The following is an 18,196-nucleotide window of genomic DNA, read 5'->3' on the forward strand; positions in this document are numbered from 1 at the left end:
GTCATTTTATTTTCCGTTTAATATGCATAATGTCACTTGTGATCCAAGGTTTGTGTATTTGACTCGCGCATGCATAGTTGGTGGAAAACAGTGATGTTCCGTGCGCGGAAATTTTTGACTGCAATTTTGTCCAAAAAGGAAAAAGGGAATCGTTAATAGAAGCGCGGAATTTTAAGAGTTATGGAGTAAAAAAAGGAAATAATGTCAGTAAACCGCACAGCGAATCATTTGTTACTTTGTTTTCTTTTTAAGAAGTTCTGTGAACACTTCGTCAGATTAATTTCAAATATCGTGTTTCCGCAAGCCGCGCATGCAACACCGCTTCCAATCCAGTTCACAAAACAGGAAAGAGCACAAAGGAAAGAACCTTCCATGCGAAAGAGCGAGTTAAGCGTGAAGCGGCGGCGGCGGCGGCTGAAGGGCTGAAGTACAGTGCTCCTGTTCTCATGTATTCCTGCGCAATGTTCACAAAAAATATTTCGGGTGCGCCTTAGTCCGCGTGCTGTCAACAAGAGATGGCAGCAGCAGCACGGGCGCTGAGCTAAAATTACCTCAGTTACCCAACAATGTCTTGTTCTTTTTCATACGGACAGTTTTAACTTCGAGCAAAGCAAGTATGATTTTCGGTACAAAACGTGAAATGCATAGTAAAATGCTGCTGAGTGGCAGATTCAGTGAAATTTAGTTCGTGCTGAAGCTCTGATTCTCTTAAAACAGCCTCCGAGTCTGGAAGGCTACGTAAAGTAGACATAGGTGACGCTGGCTAATGCCCAAAACCGAACAGGAATCCACGTAAATATCTGTCAGTTGCAAAACTACAATGCAGGGGAATTTGCAGGGAATTTTCGAGAAACCTATGGAGAAAAATTCTCAAAATAGGGAATTTCGAAACCTAGAAATGCGAATTGCTCTCCCCAGTACGGAACATCACTGGTGGAAAACCCTTGGCCGTTGGCACACAAAAAAATTGGCGCCGCTTGCATTAGTGGTTGAGAAGGCCGGAGAAAGGGCAGAGCTGGCGGAACCTCTCCCTTCGTCGGAGAGCAGGCCGTTGCACCCCGCGGGGATTTGCGAACTTGCCGCTGAAAGATCTCCCTGACTGGCAGGCCCGGATCGTTTTGTCCGCAGGCTTTCACATCTCTCCCAAAGTGGACCGCGTTAGAACGCACTAGAACGCGCGGCAACCGGTAGCGCGATTTTTTGTGCCTCCCACTTGAGGCGCGAAAGAACGTGAACTGGCGAGGAGAGCGGCGCACTAGAGATCACGCGTTCTCGAAGGTCGAGCTGGCCTGCGCCGGGCGCTCCTCACGGGGCGCGCGCTCTCGGGCTACGTTTTCTGGTAACTGAAAAGTTGAAGCAGCTGTGCTGTTAAAACGGACTGGAAAGAACACGTACACTCGACGTAATTACGACTGCGCACCAACAAGTGTTGTTAATAATGATGTGCACGGCACAAAGGCGAAGAAGCTTTTCAACCACCGTCGCAGTGAGTTGGCGCCCACGGTCACTGATTATGACTTTCGGGGGTCCATGGCGTAGCAATATGTGCCAGAGCAAGAAGACCGAGATTTCTGCCGCAGTTGCAGAGGGTAGAGATGCCGTCTCAGCGTAGCGCGATAGTCACCCTCCAGAAAAGTGCGAATCTCAAAGCAGGTCTGAAGAGTAAGTACGTAAGAACGTCACGAGGACATTAGGGCCACTGGAGTTTCCTTTTCAACAGCTGACAGAGGTATCAAACTTCGTTTAACTACTGCAGGGACTGAACGGCTCATGTGAAGTTCCGGGGCGATGCCCTTTCAGGCCCTTTCAGGCTCTCGCCCGTTTACACACAGGCAGACTATAGAGCAATGACCGCACTCTTCAGACCTGTGAATTACTGCTACAATGGAAGAGATCCATTACAAACGGTTCGTTGTGCGGAGCCAACACCCAAGATTCGATGGAGCACGTCAGTGGAGCACGTCGGTGAAGCAACTTTTTTTAGATGATCACAGGGAAACTCGTGTGTCCGCCTGTAACGATTCATGAACTGCACTTTCGCCGCATACAAGCATGCTGTTATTAAAAGATGTGACAGCCTTGACTTTACACCTTGATATCCGACTACTTATATAGCTTCTAAAGATGTCTTCCCAGCAATGTATTTGTGAGTAGTAGTGAAGCCAACTTTAAGAAACGGCTTGGTGTGCAGCGACGGGAATACGTGGGTTTTTGTGGAGGTATGTAATGCAAGGACGTCGTCGTAGCTCGTCGTCGTCGCCCCAAGAACATGGACCCGACTCACAACAAGGATAGAAGAGTGGCCAGGGCAAAGGCCCTGTTAGAACAGCAGCTGGGCGTGCCCGGCACCAGATTCGTGGAGTCCTTGCTTCGCACTGCGTCACATGCATCGGTATCGTCGCGTTCCTCGTGCCGAGATTTGCATGCGCGGGAGCGCTTGACGACAGCTGGGGCGTAGCGGCGACGCGTACGTGCAAGACCGATGCGCGCTGTTTGGTCTCGCAACAGCGACCATTGGTGGAGAGGGCACGGATGGCCAGCATAGCCCAAGGCATCGAAGCCTCCCACCGGGCGGGTGCCCTAACATCAGCACCTGCTCTCCAATAAAGTTTATTCATCATCATCATGCTAAAGCCACTGCGCGTGCCGCGGTCGGTCGGCGGTCGCCGCGAGCCATGCGCTCACGAGTACTCGGCGTTTTCTTGGTATTTTTAACGTGATGTTCCACACATTGCGGCCAACTACAACAGCTCCGCTGTCAAAAACCTCCCATGTGAGTGTATTTTTGCTCCTAACACTCCAGTAGTCGCATCATGTTGCCTCATCGGGGCGAAACGTGCACCGCCAGGCGTGCAGAGGGAAGGGATTCTTTCTGTGCGCTCTCGCTCCTGTGTGCGTCGCCGCCGCCTGTCCCGTGGCCGGCGGCCGCGGCAGTCAGCGTGTCGCCGTCGTCGGCTTCGCGAACAATGAGCCGGCCCGAGCGGAAGGAGGAAGAGAGCGCGGATATGCGCGGGCCGAAAGAGGAGCAGCTTCGAAAGTGACAGCAGCTTCGCGCACTGAAACGCAACTGTGTTTCTGTCACGACTCGGAATGCGCTACTAATGGCCGATGAAAGAGCTGGAGGAACGAGGGGAAAGGGACGGAAAAGCGTTCGCGGTAACGTCGGCGGTACACAGGCAAGGGAACTCCACAAGATTTGGCCCAGTTGTGAACATCGACACGGTCCATTGCGCTTCAGTCCGTGGCAGGACGTGCTTTTTATTGCTAAGTTACTCGTTTGCAGCGCCATCATTTCCGGCACTTCATGTTTTCCTGTTTGTGCTGCCGTATAGCTGAAAAAAAAATTACGCCATCTTCCCGCAGGGGAACCCTGAGTAGTATGCAAAGCAGCCATGGGGTCGATTCAAGTGCCCACTAGTTTTCAGTTCGTCGTTTCCCTTAGGTTTAGGTACGTAGCTACCGTTATATTTACAGCTTGGTTTCCATGGTAACTACCACGCTTTTCCCTTACCGGAACTACGAAATGGGAAATCGCGTTGAGCCCATGGCTGTTTCGCATACGGCATGTCAACTCGTTGAGGTAACGTTTTGCACCCGAAGTGCCATGCTTGTACCTATCACGGAACGGAATATCGCATAGCGGAGCCTGCTCTTGTTTCTACCTTTTGCGCGCCCGTGTCTTCGTGCGTGCCCTTCTCAGTCCGTGTTGGAGCCTCGGCTGTCGCAGTTCATTGTGTGGCTGCGTGAGATATACACTGCGCGGGTGAGTCCTCATTGCACCCCTTCTTGAGGTCGCTCTTATGCACCGTCAACTGTGGGGAATGTGAGCTTTAAAGAGCGACACTTGGCCACAGCGGAATGCAGGCAGCCATGCCAACGCCGTCCATCTATGCGTATCGCGTTTCTAATTACTCAACCTCCGCGCGGCAACCGAACAGCAAACGATCTGCAGGGTTGTCTGTCCCCCAAGGCGGCCGAGAACAAAGCGAGCGAATAGGAGGCGGGAGGAGGGCAACAGAAAACCACCCGCGATCCAGAGGGCGATTCAAACGGCGTTCTTTCCGTCTCTTGTCATCCAGCTAAGGCCGCTCGCGGCGAGCTTTCTTTTGGGGGGTTATAGCCTGCGCCATTGCGTTTGATGCGCGGAAGTAACTGGCCACACCGGATGGTATCTGACCGGCAATAAAGTCTCTCTCTCTCTCTCTCTCTCTCTCTATATATATATATATATATATATATATATATATTGTAACGTAGTATTTTTGGTTACATACTGCCGCTACTGTAGCATGAAGATCGGAAGGAAAAAGTCGAGACGTCGAAGAGGTTTTAAAGTTAACTTGTTTACTTTACAGATGACATTGGTGACATTTAACACATATGAAATAGAATGAATACACTTGTTACATAGATGAGAAATCCAGTCAAAGATTAAGCGTACTTAGCGGGACATAGTTGGCGGGCGAATGGCTCCCGGCGGGAGGGCATGACGACCGGCAGCAAGCGGCTTTCCTGGTGTTGCTCTCTCTCAATCGCCAGAGGGGCCGCGTTATATTTGCTTTGGGGGGACGCATTGGGGGAAAAAGCGCATCCTAGCGTGTGCGGACTATCGGGAGCAAGTCTTAGGCACACCCGCAGCCAATCAGGAAGACGCTTCTAAGCTCCAATCAGACATGTCCCCGCCAAAGTGAAAAGGACCAAAAACACAGACACAAGGTTTCGACTCGAAAACGCGCGCTTGGAGAATTACGGGCGTAGAGCAAGTAGTTAGACAAAACGCACTAAAGTAAACAGGGGAAAAGGGAAGGTCGTCGGAAGAACACAGCGGCCCGCGTAAGCGCGCAACGGGGGGTCGGAGACGCCAGTGCGTGCGGTAACAGAAGCCGAGGCGTGGGTTCGCTTCCCCCAACAGCCGTCGTCTCCCGGTCGGCCGACGGGCAGACACACGCGCCGGAGCCGTTTCTCAAAAAAAAAGGGCCAGGGCCCAACCGCGTCCGAAGCGCCTTCACACAAACACTTGGGAGGAAGAGCCCCGGCGGCGGCACAGAACTAAAAAACAACCAGAAAACATCAAGAGATCTCCGCTTCGCGACAATATATATATATATATATATATATATATATATATATATATATATATATATATATAGGGAGTAGTAGAACTTTGAAGATGGTAGAGAACACAAGAGAAGAAAAACTTCGAACAAGGTAAAAGCACGATTGTGGCCTACGTTTCAGCAAAGAGAACTTGCTTTCCTCAGGGCAAGTTTCCTCAGGGCCCTGAAGAAACTGAGGAACCCTGCTTTCCTCAGGGCCCTGAGGAAAGCAAGTTCTCTTTGCTGAAACGTAGGCCACAATCGTGCTTTTACCTTGTTCGAAGTTTTTCTTCTCTTGTATATATATATATATATATATATATATATATATGACAGGCTGTAGACGTTCTAGTCACGCCCCGGGGGTTGAAAAGAAGGTCCCCTTCTCCCCGTGTAGTCTGAGTGGCGCTGGCTACCACCCTCAAGCGTCAGATACACTTCTAGTAAATATAAATAGCCCAGAAAGTGAAGGAGAACACAGTCGCCCAGATAGCCGAATTGGTAAGGCATTCGAGATCTAATCGAAAGGCGTGGGTTCGGTCCCCACTCTGGGCGCGTGTTTTTCTTTCTTTCTTCCGTATATTTAAAAAAAATATTAACTTCATTACCCGTACTAAAAAAAAAAGAGCCTAACCACACCCCTATGCCTCCTTTGGCGTTGTAGACTGCCGACTTATCTTTCTGTATTTCCCCAACGAGCCCCTCATTTCCTTACTATATTATTCTGCGAAAGCCTAGCGAGGGTCTCGATTGTGGCAGCCTTGATGCCTAGGTAGCATAAGAGGGCTTCCCGCCAGTTACCCGCTCATGACAGGCTGTAGACGTTCTAGTCACGCCCCGGGGGTTGAAAAGAAGGTCCCCTTCTCCCCGTGTAGTCTGAGTGGCGCTGGCTACCACCCTCAAGCGTCAGATACACTTCTAGTAAATATAAATAGCCCAGAAAGTGAAGGAGAACACAGTCGCCCAGATAGCCGAATTGGTAAGGCATTCGAGATCTAATCGAAAGGCGTGGGTTCGGTCCCCACTCTGGGCACGTGTTTTTCTTTCTTTCTTCCGTATATTTAAAAAAATATATTAACTTCATTACCCGTACTAAAAAAAAAGAGCCTAACCACACCCCTATGCCTCCTTTGGCGTTGTAGACTGCCGACTTATCTTTCTGTATTTCCCCAACGAGCCCCTCATTTCCTTACTATATTATTCTGCGAAAGCCTAGCGAGGGTCTCGATTGTGGCAGCCTTGATGCCTAGGTAGCATAAGAGGGCTTCCCGCCAGTTACCCGCTCATGACAGGCTGTAGACGTTCTAGTCACGCCCCGGGGGTTGAAAAGAAGGTCCCCTTCTCCCCGTGTAGTCTGAGTGGCGCTGGCTACCACCCTCAAGCGTCAGATACACTTCTAGTAAATATAAATAGCCCAGAAAGTGAAGGAGAACACAGTCGCCCAGATAGCCGAATTGGTAAGGCATTCGAGATCTAATCGAAAGGCGTGGGTTCGGTCCCCACTCTGGGCACGTGTTTTTCTTTCTTTCTTCCGTATATTTAAAAAAATATATTAACTTCATTACCCGTACTAAAAAAAAAGAGCCTAACCACACCCCTATGCCTCCTTTGGCGTTGTAGACTGCCGACTTATCTTTCTGTATGTGTATATATATATATATATATATATATATATATATATATATATATATATATATATATATATATATATATATATATATATATATATGTATATATATATATATATATATATATAGTATAAGTAAAGAGTCGGATACACAGCAAGAACAATAACACACAATGTTTACTTACGTAGCGGCAATGGGACTTGCCTTCATCAGAGTAAAGTTACATGATTATGGTGTCGCAAACATTGAACACATTTCTTATATAGGTTTGCATAAAACTGTAAGAAGGAATGGAAAATGTTTCGCAAATGGAGAGTGTGCATACAGTCAGGCTACGCCTACGTTACAACATCAACCAACCCAAAAAAAAAAAAAAAAAGGGGGGGGGGGAGCAAGAGAGAGAAAAAGGGGTCGTGTTAACAATGCAGCGTTCAAGGTTGCACCATGACGGGTCAACGTATGCCGCGCGGGTTGCAAGTTCAGACAATGGGGGAAAATGGTCAACCGCGGTTTGTAAAGAAAGGGAAGAGTATACAGCAAGGTATTCAGTGGCTGGGGAGACTGGTTCTAGGGAAAGCGAAGATGGGTGTGCCCCCCGCGGATGAAGAGAATAGATAGGGTGCACAAAAGAGCATTTCACAGAAGCTAGCAATCGAACAGGAAATAGGTAGGGTCACAAAAGGTTAAACATGAATAGATCACAAAGAGTTAAACATTCTTAAGTGGTGGTGGGAACGAGGCCTCCTTCTCCCGGACAAATGGCATTGTTGAGCCGCATTAAGCTAACAAAGCTGCTGTATTAGGAGAGTTTCTGCGAATTCTGGTGGCAAACTCGAGGGTAGGAATAATGAACATAGTTATAAAACTTATGAAGCCGCTAAGTTTATTCGAGGGATAAGCACGTTAATTTTCCGTAACTTTCATTAATTCCAAGTGTGGCTGACCCAAACTTATAAATGAGATAAGATTCCCGAACCTCGCGGTCGTGGTGCGTTTTGAAGGCGGATTCTAAAATCGTTGCTTTAAGATGATCAAATGCATGCCCGGGACTGTTCACATGTCTTGACAGGGGCAAATAAGGGCAGCTTTTTGCATGAGAGCGGTGATTATTGAACCGTATTCGGAAGGGCGTTTCAGTTTGGCCGATATATTGTTGCCTACAAACAGTGCACTCTAGAAGATATACGACATTAGCGGAGTCACAGTTAAAGTTACCTTTTATATTTACGTAGTAGTCTGAAGCCGTGCTGGTGGCGCGCTGTGTAGTGGTCATGTGTGGGCATACTTTACATCGGGGTTTATTGCAGGGCATGCAGCCAGTAGTTGCCGGTCGGTTGATACGAGAGTTAGTAAGAAAGTCCCCTAAATTCTTATTACGCCGGTAGACAACGCGTGGTGGTTCGGGGAATATGCTTTTTAAGCGGTCACTTTGCATTAGGATATTGTGATGTTTTTTTAGCACGGTTGACACTCTTGGAGCGGAGGATGAGTGGGTTAAAACTAAGTTAGTTTGCGGGTTCCCGTTCGGGGCTTTTTTCTTACAGATTTCGTTACGGTCTAATTGGTTGGCTCGCACAATAGCGTCGTCGATAACTTTTTCCGGGTATTTTTTATTCAGGAGGGAGGTCTTGAGTTCTCGACAGTTTGAGTCAAAGTCGGCTTGGTTTGAGCAAATTCTCCTAAATCGGTGGGCTTGGCTGTAAGGTATTGCTGTCTTGCAGTGTCTGACATGGCTACTTCGGAAGTGCAAATACTGCCGCGTGTCTGTCGGTTTTCTATACAGTTTAGTTTGAAGCCGACCTTGGAAGGTAGTAACGGTGACGTCCAGAAAGTTTACACTGTGTTCCGAATAGGAATGAGCAAGGGAAATACTAGGATGGGCTAGATTAAATGCCTCAATGAAGGTGAGGAATTCCGCCTCACCGTGTTGCCAGATCATGAATATGTCATCAATATACCTTTTATAGTACATTGGCTTTAAATTTTGGGTGTCAAGAAAGTTTGATTCGAGGTGAGCCATAAAGATATTAGCGTAGTTAGGTCCGATTCGAGTTCCCATTGACGTTCCGCTGACTTGCACGTAATGAACTCCGTCGAACTCAAAATTGTTAAGTTCAAGAATAAGCCTAAGGAATGTTTGGAGAGCAGAAGAATCGATAGGTTTGTCGCACGATGACTGCTCATACGCAAGGGATACAGCGGCGATGCCATCTTCATGGGGGATGTTAGTATACAGTGACGCAACATCAAGGGTGACTAGAAGGCAGTTATCAGGAATTTCAATTTTTGAGATGTCTGAGAGAAAGTCATTGGTATCCTTAATGAAGGAGGGAAAGCTGGGCGGAATGTCGCAAATGAGATTATCCACATAGCGCGAGAGGTTTTCGGTAACAGTGCCAATGCCAGAAACAATGGGGCGCCCTGGGTTGTTCACCTTGTGAATCTTTGGGAGAAGATAGAATTTACCGGCTACTGGGCTTAAGGGGATCAGGGAACGAGCCGTGGTTTCATTTATTGTTTTATTTTTAACAAGCTCAGCAAGTTTATCTTTGACAATTTGCTTATAATCTTGAGTGGGATCATTGGGTAGTGCTTTATAGAACGTCGATACTGATAGTTGCTTATTGGCCTCGTTAACATAGTCGGTTTTGTCAAGGATTACGATTGCGCCTCCCTTGTCGGCAGGTTTAATAATTATGTCGGGACAGCTTGCGAGTTCCTCTAGGGCTTTCTTTTCGTTGGTAGTCATGTTGTGGCGGAAAGAATTTTGTGTTTGGTATGCTTTTCGCACATCGCGTTGGACAGCTTTGATGTACATGTCGAGGCAACTATCACGCTGTGTGGGAGGGGTCCAGTGCTTATAGCTAGGTAGGGTTCTGCGGGCTTCTTCCGTCGCGGGGTGATCGTAGAAGTATTCTCGTAGCCTCATGTTTCTGGCGAAGTTATCTAAGTCCTTAAAAAGTTGAAATTCATCAAAACCACCAGTAGCCGGGCAAAAGTTTAGGCCCTTTGACAAGACGTTCATCTGAGCTGGGGAGAGGGTTATGCTTGAAAGGTTCATTACATTCCCGGTAAGGTTTTCTTTTGTGACGGCAGGCGAGGGAAAAATATTAGTACAGTGGTTTAACTGAACTGTTTGGGGTGCAGTAGTCGAAGCATTTATTACAGTTGTAGTGACATTATCGGCCGTATTGTCAGAGTTGGGGCAGTTACTAGTGCCGGAGCTTGTTAGGTTCTTACGCATGTGGCCAGTGTTAGAAATCTTATCTCGGTTAAACTTTCGGGCTTTTGTTCGGGATATGGCGGAGGCCGTCTTAGACTCGTAGTTGCTTAAAAGGTTCAACTCTCTTTTGCTTAGTCCCTGACTAAGTAGTTCCTCTTTCTTTCGGAGAGAATGGGCCGTAGTTTCGTAGTGATTGAGGATTATTTCAGTTAATTGTAAAGATGCTTTATCGAGTACCTGTTTCCACTTATTCATGTTGGACGGGGAGAGTTCGGTAGTAGCAGGTTTTATTCTAATCCTAAGACCCCTGGGAGCGACCGCGGCAGTCAAGTACTGTGCAAGAGCGGAAACGTGCAATTCGGAACGTACGCGCTTTTCGGTGATTTTTCTTAGCTTTAAAAACTGTCTTGAAACGGGGAAGGAGGCCGCGTTACCTGTTTTTTCGTGTTGTAGTCAGTTGCTGCTATGCCGATTCTTTCGAAGGTTGTAAGGGCATGTGGCACGGAGGGCTGGATTTTGGACCCCGGAAGGTCCGGCGGACGCGCTGCTGTTGGTTTTCGTGGGCTCGGCGGTCGCTGAAGATGCGGAGGTTGGGCGTGGCATGCTGTTGGTGCGGCGCCGGTCAGGGAGCTTCTTAGTGTCGCCGCGAGCGTTTCCTCGGGGCATTGTGGCCGCTGCAGGTTTGCCAGTAGGGGTTGGCATGTCGCTGGCGCGACGCTCGTCCGTGGACTTCGGGGTTGGGGCGCTGGCGAGCGCCAGCGCCCCAACCCCGAAGTCCACGGACGAGCGTCGCGCCAGCGACATGCCAACCCCTACTGGCAAACCTGCAGCGGCCACAATGCCCCGAGGAAACGCTCGCGGCGACACTAAGAAGCTCCCTGACCGGCGCCGCACCAACAGCATGCCACGCCCAACCTCCGCATCTTCAGCGACCGCCGAGCCCACGAAAACCAACAGCAGCGCGTCCGCCGGACCTTCCGGGGTCCAAAATCCAGCCCTCCGTGCCACATGCCCTTACAACCTTCGAAAGAATCGGCATAGCAGCAACTGACTACAACACGAAAAAACAGGTAACGCGGCCTCCTTCCCCGTTTCAAGACAGTTTTTAAAGCTAAGAAAAATCACCGAAAAGCGCGTACGTTCCGAATTGCACGTTTCCGCTCTTGCACAGTACTTGACTGCCGCGGTCGCTCCCAGGGGTCTTAGGATTAGAATAAAACCTGCTACTACCGAACTCTCCCCGTCCAACATGAATAAGTGGAAACAGGTACTCGATAAAGCATCTTTACAATTAACTGAAATAATCCTCAATCACTACGAAACTACGGCCCATTCTCTCCGAAAGAAAGAGGAACTACTTAGTCAGGGACTAAGCAAAAGAGAGTTGAACCTTTTAAGCAACTACGAGTCTAAGATGGCCTCCGCCATATCCCGAACAAAAGCCCGAAAGTTTAACCGAGATAAGATTTCTAACACTGGCCACATGCGTAAGAACCTAACAAGCTCCGGCACTAGTAACTGCCCCAACTCTGACAATACGGCCGATAATGTCACTACAACTGTAATAAATGCTTCGACTACTGCACCCCAAACAGTTCAGTTAAACCACTGTACTAATATTTTTCCCTCGCCTGCCGTCACAAAAGAAAACCTTACCGGGAATGTAATGAACCTTTCAAGCATAACCCTCTCCCCAGCTCAGATGAACGTCTTGTCAAAGGGCCTAAACTTTTGCCCGGCTACTGGTGGTTTTGATGAATTTCAACTTTTTAAGGACTTAGATAACTTCGCCAGAAACATGAGGCTACGAGAATACTTCTACGATCACCCCGCGACGGAAGAAGCCCGCAGAACCCTACCTAGCTATAAGCACTGGACCCCTCCCACACAGCGTGATAGTTGCCTCGACATGTACATCAAAGCTGTCCAACGCGATGTGCGAAAAGCATACCAAACACAAAATTCTTTCCGCCACAACATGACTACCAACGAAAAGAAAGCCCTAGAGGAACTCGCAAGCTGTCCCGACATAATTATTAAACCTGCCGACAAGGGAGGCGCAATCGTAATCCTTGACAAAACCGACTATGTTAACGAGGCCAATAAGCAACTATCAGTATCGACGTTCTATAAAGCACTACCCAATGATCCCACTCAAGATTATAAGCAAATTGTCAAAGATAAACTTGCTGAGCTTGTTAAAAATAAAACAATAAATGAAACCACGGCTCGTTCCCTGATCCCCTTAAGCCCAGTAGCCGGTAAATTCTATCTTCTCCCAAAGATTCACAAGGTGAACAACCCAGGGCGCCCCATTGTTTCTGGCATTGGCACTGTTACCGAAAACCTCTCGCGCTATGTGGATAATCTCATTTGCGACATTCCGCCCAGCTTTCCCTCCTTCATTAAGGATACCAATGACTTTCTCTCAGACATCTCAAAAATTGAAATTCCTGATAACTGCCTTCTAGTCACCCTTGATGTTGCGTCACTGTATACTAACATCCCCCATGAAGATGGCATCGCCGCTGTATCCCTTGCGTATGAGCAGTCATCGTGCGACAAACCTATCGATTCTTCTGCTCTCCAAACATTCCTTAGGCTTATTCTTGAACTTAACAATTTTGAGTTCGACGGAGTTCATTACGTGCAAGTCAGCGGAACGTCAATGGGAACTCGAATCGGACCTAACTACGCTAATATCTTTATGGCTCACCTCGAATCAAACTTTCTTGACACCCAAAATTTAAAGCCAATGTACTATAAAAGGTATATTGATGACATATTCATGATCTGGCAACACGGTGAGGCGGAATTCCTCACCTTCATTGAGGCATTTAATCTAGCCCATCCTAGTATTTCCCTTGCTCATTCCTATTCGGAACACAGTGTAAACTTTCTGGACGTCACCGTTACTACCTTCCAAGGTCGGCTTCAAACTAAACTGTATAGAAAACCGACAGACACGCGGCAGTATTTGCACTTCCGAAGTAGCCATGTCAGACACTGCAAGACAGCAATACCTTACAGCCAAGCCCACCGATTTAGGAGAATTTGCTCAAACCAAGCCGACTTTGACTCAAACTGTCGAGAACTCAAGACCTCCCTCCTGAATAAAAAATACCCGGAAAAAGTTATCGACGACGCTATTGTGCGAGCCAACCAATTAGACCGTAACGAAATCTGTAAGAAAAAAGCCCCGAACGGGAACCCGCAAACTAACTTAGTTTTAACCCACTCATCCTCCGCTCCAAGAGTGTCAACCGTGCTAAAAAAACATCACAATATCCTAATGCAAAGTGACCGCTTAAAAAGCATATTCCCCGAACCACCACGCGTTGTCTACCGGCGTAATAAGAATTTAGGGGACTTTCTTACTAACTCTCGTATCAACCGACCGGCAACTACTGGCTGCATGCCCTGCAATAAACCCCGATGTAAAGTATGCCCACACATGACCACTACACAGCGCGCCACCAGCACGGCTTCAGACTACTACGTAAATATAAAAGGTAACTTTAACTGTGACTCCGCTAATGTCGTATATCTTCTAGAGTGCACTGTTTGTAGGCAACAATATATCGGCCAAACTGAAACGCCCTTCCGAATACGGTTCAATAATCACCGCTCTCATGCAAAAAGCTGCCCTTATTTGCCCCTGTCAAGACATGTGAACAGTCCCGGGCATGCATTTGATCATCTTAAAGCAACGATTTTAGAATCCGCCTTCAAAACGCACCACGACCGCGAGGTTCGGGAATCTTATCTCATTTATAAGTTTGGGTCAGCCACACTTGGAATTAATGAAAGTTACGGAAAATTAACGTGCTTATCCCTCGAATAAACTTAGCGGCTTCATAAGTTTTATAACTATGTTCATTATTCCTACCCTCGAGTTTGCCACCAGAATTCGCAGAAACTCTCCTAATACAGCAGCTTTGTTAGCTTAATGCGGCTCAACAATGCCATTTGTCCGGGAGAAGGAGGCCTCGTTCCCACCACCACTTAAGAATGTTTAACTCTTTGTGATCTATTCATGTTTAACCTTTTGTGACCCTACCTATTTCCTGTTCGATTGCTAGCTTCTGTGAAATGCTCTTTTGTGCACCCTATCTATTCTCTTCATCCGCGGGGGGCACACCCATCTTCGCTTTCCCTAGAACCAGTCTCCCCAGCCACTGAATACCTTGCTGTATACTCTTCCCTTTCTTTACAAACCGCGGTTGACCATTTTCCCCCATTGTCTGAACTTGCAACCCGCGCGGCATACGTTGACCCGTCATGGTGCAACCTTGAACGCTGCATTGTTAACACGACCCCTTTTTCTCTCTCTTGCTCCCCCCCCCCCCCCTTTTTTTTTTTTTTTTTGGGTTGGTTGATGTTGTAACGTAGGCGTAGCCTGACTGTATGCACACTCTCCATTTGCGAAACATTTTCCATTCCTTCTTACAGTTTTATGCAAACCTATATAAGAAATGTGTTCAATGTTTGCGACACCATAATCATGTAACTTTACTCTGATGAAGGCAAGTCCCATTGCCGCTACGTAAGTAAACATTGTTTGTTATTGTTCTTGCTGTGTATCCGACTCTTTACTTATACTATTTCTGCGCGCTTTGTGAGTTTATCTTTCTCTAGATTTATATATATATATATATATATATATATATATATATATATATATATATATATATATATATATATATATATATATATATCGCTCGCTCTCTTTGGTGTTGATCGTCTTGGGTGAACTCGCAAGACCGCGTTCAGCATTAACAGAGACACGAAGGGGTCGTACTAGTATGACTGCCATTTGTGCGATGTCTAGTTGAAGGCTTGTCCTCCATTCCTCACGTCACGCAACGCCGAGGCCCACTCTAAGGCTCAGAACAAAAAAAGAAATGCCAGACGATTTTCACGTTCCGTCACTGGAAACCGTCGTGCTGATATTCTATAACGGAGTGGCGCCATTGCAGCCTGCTTTATTTTAAATTTTTACCCGACTTTATGCTAGTTGAGCTAGAACTGGTGAGAACGATGGTGCGGGAAAGAATGAACCTTTGAACATGCTCTCCTAGAGGAACACGCGACTCGATAGCCCGATGCAACCCAGGAGACGATGAAGGCGGTCTATGTTCTAGCCCGATGAAGTGATTCGAAAGTATTCACCACTCACCTATGTGTCCGTTTAAAGGGACACTGAAGTGATATGTAAACATTGCGGGATTACTTGCGCAAATTGTAGTCCGGAGTCCCCAGGCCATGTTTCGACCACCCTGGGCGCGTTTACGCGATTTTATTTAGTAGAAAAATTAATTCGAAAATGCTGTCCTCCTCTCTTTACGCTTGCCCATTTTCTGCGGCGTTTTCGTGTGACGTCGCGAGGAGCCGAGCTGGCAATTGGCTGCGCTACTGCACGGCTCCCCGGCCTTCAGACAGAGGGCCCAGCGTTTCGTCCGCCGGCCGCCGACGGGTCGTCGCAATTCGTTCGCTCAGTTGAAACGAAGCCAGGACACGTTTGTGAATGGAAGAATCTGCCTTTCTTTACTTGGTTAGTTTGTACACTGTATCTAGCTCCAAGTCAATGTCGCTTCACACAAGCGCTGCACAAGCGCACATGCGACGCTTTGAGAACCAGTTGGGCTTGTTGGTACATAGTTAAAATGGTTGCAGCGCAAAAACGACGACGGACGAGTGAGGAACAAACGGGACGAGCGCTCGTCCCGTTTGTTCCTCACTCGTCCGTCGTCGTTTTTGCGCTGCAACCATTTTAACTATGCGACGCTTCGCTGACTGGTACGCCAGTAGGAAAATATAAGGCCTCTTGAAGGCGGGAGAAGAGTCAGCGAAGTCAATATAGGTACTAAGCTAAGGAAATAAAATCAACTGATATTTTTACCGTACAGCGTAAAACTAGGGTGAGGGAAGCACTTTTTTGCGCTGGGCGAACAAGCACAGCGGTCAGCAGCACGACTACGCATCTGCGAACGCTTTTCCGTCTACGAAATGCAATTGCTTGACGTGAGCTATTGTGGAAACTCGGGCGACGCTTACTGCACGAGCGCAATACAACAAATAGTCACCTAAGCTGCTTGAAATGCCAAAACTAAATAAAAGTGTAAACTGGTTGTACAATATATACTAGCAAAGCCAGTGGATCCCGCCCCGTGGCCGCGTGGTCTGGGGCGCTAGGTATGTCACCGCAAGTGTTTTTGCAAGTCACGAGTTCGAATCCCCGCGGGTACATGCTTTTTTTTTTTGTAAGTTAACTTTTTCGTTTTCCGCCGATGTTTTCTATATTGAGTTCACCTTTTTTTGGGCCGCAACGTTCATGGCTCTACGAACTAGTTCACAAAACGCGCGCAGGCAGGCACTGGCGCGCTAGCGAGTTCTCGTTGGCGTGCTGTTGCCATAAGCACCGACTGCTTGCAGGCAGTGGGCACAGGCCAGAATGAACAGACCCTTGGCCTGGTGCGAACACGCTTTTTACGATACAGGCATGAGGGAGGCAAGCTCCAAATATGGGGGAAAAGCGCATGACATTTGGGCGTCTGCGGGTACGCGGAGGGCGTTCATGCACTGCATAGGTCTCGGCTATAGTGAATGCTACGATTCCAAGCCGTCCTGGCAGGCTTATCTTTATGCATTTTTACAGCTGACAACATGGCAGAAGCGCGGTACGATGATTACTGAGTTATTGAGAATGCCCATCCAACAATACCACCGGTTGTATTTTACAGAACCGAAACCGAAACCGAAACTTGTTTGGTTGCTCACCTTGGGCATCGTCCAATCACGGTGCCCGCTCCTCCCAATGTCACAGCTTTAGTTGGTGCGGCCGCCGCAAACCGCGCATGGTAGTTTTTCTTCTTTCGCGCTTTGTAAAATAATTTCCTGATGTGTCAACCGGATAAACGATGAAAAGTGTGCTAATTTGAGCCAGGCTACGCAGTGCAAGCAAAAACGGGAGCTTGACAAATTCACTTCAGTGTCCCTTTAAAGCACCGCGATCGCTATACACACGCCTTGTAAGCATTCACAATCACTGCTCATTGATTGTCGGCGCATGCGGTTTTTGTTCAAAAAAAAAGAAACCTGGTCGTCGGTGCAGCAAAGAGTCATCGTTGATGCAGCACACGCAGGATTTTTCTTTTTAGTGTCGGCCAAAAACGGGATTTGTCCAAAGCGCGCTACACCAATGTGGTGTGTGTCCAGAGTTACAGTCGCAATATCGGTGAAAAGTAAAGTTGCGCGGCAGCATAGCGGTTACACCGTGGTACAATCCACCCAACCTTCCATTCGGCCAGACGACAAGCTGGAGCAAGACACAACACACACTACCCAGTCTCGGGACACACGCTGTACGCGGACGCATCGCAGTACCCTGCCTGGGAAGCCCTCACTGCAGTAGTATAATTACCTCACTCGCCGATTCACCTACCACTTCCTTGACTATCCTCCCCGACTCCCCGGCGACACAGGAGGAATCGGCAGTGGCCCTCGCCCTCACGACGAATGGCCCTCGCCCTCACCACGACGAAAATTCTCACCGACTCCCAACACGCACTCCGCAACTTTGCCGAGGGCACCTTGTTTAAGTTGCACCCCCCACCCAACCCGTGTCGCTGCTGTGGACCCGCCTCCACCGGCACGGCGGTAATGAGGCGGCCCGACATCAACCTTGAGAGAATAACTTTGCGTCTGGCTAGTCCCAGTGCTAGGGAGTGCTCCTCAGGTAAGGGAAGCGCGCCAGGTTATCTTGAGCCCTAGTTGCGGTCAGTAGCTGTAGCTCGGGCGAGGAGCTTAGGTCGCCTCCATCCAGGTAGTGGAACGGTTGGGTAAACGGAGCGCGGGTAAGAAGCTTGGGCACTCCCAAATGGCGCTGTATCTCGAGCGCCACACGAGCATCGACCACCCGAGCATCGACCACCCTCTTTCTGCCTCACCACGGTGTCCCAACGGCTTCTCGGTATTCACTTTTAACATATCGAGCGTTGTTGCCCAACACTACCGAATCCTCTGCAGGCGCTACCCCCCCCCCCCCCCCCCCCCCCCCCGCATCCGTCGTTGCAAGCGCACTGCTTCCCCCACAGGACCGCGCTCACACACACGCATCCCCACAAGTTTCCCGCGGTACCACGCTGCGCGCATTGGCGCCAACGAGGTGTTCACTTTCAATCGCCCTGTGAGTGTCCACACGACCCATTCTGGGAACAGGCCTTGGGAGCTCGGACCTGCCGGTTCAG

General features: G+C 48.4%; 2 protein-coding genes and 2 non-coding genes across 4 annotated transcripts in view; 3 read left to right on the forward strand and 1 right to left on the reverse strand.

Annotated features, from left to right (window-relative positions):
- The window catches only part of LOC144175765 (uncharacterized), a 419,826-nt gene that overhangs the window by 80,951 nt on the left and 320,679 nt on the right, over window positions 1–18,196 (reverse strand). The window lies entirely within an intron of this gene.
- LOC144176052 (uncharacterized) overlaps window positions 1–18,196 on the forward strand; it is a 105,094-nt gene that overhangs the window by 12,728 nt on the left and 74,170 nt on the right. The window lies entirely within an intron of this gene.
- Window positions 6,058–6,129, forward strand: Trnar-ucu (transfer RNA arginine (anticodon UCU)). The gene has a single exon. It is a non-coding gene; the product is annotated as a tRNA-Arg (tRNA).
- Window positions 6,536–6,607, forward strand: Trnar-ucu (transfer RNA arginine (anticodon UCU)). The gene has a single exon. It is a non-coding gene; the product is annotated as a tRNA-Arg (tRNA).

This window comes from Haemaphysalis longicornis, unplaced genomic scaffold (assembly GCF_048455015.1).
Source record: "Haemaphysalis longicornis isolate Haplotype H1 unplaced genomic scaffold, Haemaphysalis longicornis Haplotype H1 scaffold_3, whole genome shotgun sequence".
NCBI lineage: Eukaryota > Metazoa > Arthropoda > Arachnida > Ixodida > Ixodidae > Haemaphysalis > Haemaphysalis longicornis.